Here is a 2,452-nt window from a genome sequence, read left to right as displayed (position 1 = left end):
GGTAAGAAAGAGATCATTTAAATTACAAATATGCGAGCACAAAGAAACATTAGTATTTGTATAATAATTATTTAATACTGGACCTGCAATAACCCAACCAAAATGAGTATTTTGCAAAGTAGGCATTTTACTTCCTAAGTGAATTATACCTGGGAGAATAATGTCATAATAAACATCCGATCCTAATAGTAAATCTATTTTCGATGTAATATTAAATGTGGAGTCTGCTAAGTTAATATTTTCAGGAATCGGTAAATTATTTTTGTCGATAGTGAATTGAGGTAATGAGCAAGTAACTTTTGGTAATATTGCACATGAAACGTTAAAGCTTTTATTTATTTCTATTTTAGAATGAATATCAATATCTACCATGTGTTTTAAATATACCTGTGTATTGGAAACACCTGAAATGTGAATATTTGTTTTATACGGGGTGTAGTTTAGTTTGTTAACTAAATCTTGCGATATAAATGAGGTTTGGCTTCCACTATCTAAGAGAGCTTTTGCTTGTATAGGTGTTCCGTCTGTTGATATAACTGTTACATTAGCTGTTGCTAACAGCACCTGTATTCCTCTTGTATAGAGACTTAAGTGAGTAGTGACGGATGAAATTTGCGAATCTTCTTGAGAGTTATTCTTTGAATTAACGTTAGGAGCTGAATTTTGATTTACTAAATTTGTCCCACTTGATTGAGCGACATTATTTCACGATTTTGAGTTATAATCAGGGTGTAAGAGAGAATGATGGTCACCATGGCAAATTGCACATTTTCGAGATGTACAATTTTCTAGGGAATGCCTTGAACCAAAACAATTTAAGCAAAGTTTATTTGTTTGAATAAACTGATGCCTTTTTTTGACAAGGAATCGCTTTGAATTTGAAACATCTATAAATGATTTGTCAACTTACAAAAATGACATTTAAATTTGTTATTTGTGTCTGATGAAGTATTTGCTATGTGAGAAGCCATTTTCTTTGTGTCCGATGAAGATAAATTTTCAAAAGCTATACACCGTTTTTTAAGGAAAGTAAAAAATTCTTTAAGTGTGGGAAGTTCTGTAAAACTTTTTTCTAACTCGTATGCTTTGCGTGTGTCAAAATCTAGTTTTTGACTAAAGCTATAGATAAGTAATAGATCCCACTCCTTTGTATTGACTTTTAATGCTTCTAATGAATTTAAATGCTGATTTGTGTGAATTAAAAATTGTCTCAAATTATAAGCTGTACATTTATTTATGCGAGGAATATCTAATATATTTTTAATGTGCTTATTTATTATTATTAGTTTATTATCATGCCTCTCATTTAATATGCCTAATGCTCTTTCATAGTTTTCGTTAATTAGTTCAAGTTTATTTATTAAATTTAATGGTTCAGCTTGTAAAGTTGATTTCAAATATACAAATTTCTGTACATCTGTTAATTGAGAGTTGCTATGAATTAGTGCCGTAAATAAATCTATAAATGATTTCCATTCTTCATATTTTCCTGAAAATGAAGGCAAATTTACGTTTGGTAATTTTACTTGACCGGTACTATTCATATTTGAGTTTTGTTACAGAGGGGGGTTCCGAGAATTGGAAAGAGTTGTCGGGCACAACACTCGACTGAATTTTGTTTTTATAGCGGCATGGATAGTAAAAAATTTATTTTCTGTGTCAATTCTATCCTGCTCTTGAGACTCATCGATCTCCTCTATCTTGTCTTGTACATCAGAATATTTTTCAAAAGCTTTAATTAATGCAGTTTCTCGTATAACATATTCGTTAACATCGATATTTTGATTTTTATTCTTATTTAAAAAGGTTTCAATTCTAGTGATAGTGCCTTTGATAGTACCTCTTTGTTTAATTAAAGCTTCCATATTTAGTATTTGGATTAACTAAAGTTATTTAATAATTTAACAATTTGACAACTAAATGACAGTAATTATGAAATTGAAATTATCTTTCAAAGGGAGGGTCTGACCTTGAATCTGAAATTATTGCACCTGCGATTTCTACACTATGGGCAGCGTGAATATGCAAGAAGTGCGGGAGCCTCGGGATTCCTGGATTCAATTGTGAGAGAAGTGCGGGAGCCTCGGGATTCCTGGATTCAAATATGAGAGGAGTGCGGGAACTTCGGGATTCCTGGATTCGAATATGAGAGAAGTGCGGGAGCTTCGAGAAGTGCGGGAACTTCGGGATTCCTGAATTTGTGTGTATGCACCTTTCACTCTATGCTGGGGCTTCAGTTTTTAGCTTCTGCACTTAATTGTTCCAATCCAAGCGCCGCCGTCGTCGGTTAATCCGGATCGTTTGGACCACTTATGTTTTATAAAAATATATATAGTTTTGTGGACTGTATTTTGTATGGGAAAATGTGATTTCTTCAATTTACAATAACGAGTTTTTATTATTTAATTAAAGGGTTTTACAGAAAAATGACTTTTTATAAAACTAATGACAA

Source organism: Anoplophora glabripennis, unplaced genomic scaffold, assembly GCF_000390285.2.
Source record: "Anoplophora glabripennis isolate ALB-LARVAE unplaced genomic scaffold, Agla_2.0 scaffold1425, whole genome shotgun sequence".
NCBI classification, from domain to species: Eukaryota; Metazoa; Arthropoda; class Insecta; order Coleoptera; family Cerambycidae; genus Anoplophora; species Anoplophora glabripennis.
The sequence above is the reverse complement of the archived record's forward strand: the minus strand, read 5'-3'. Positions refer to the sequence as shown.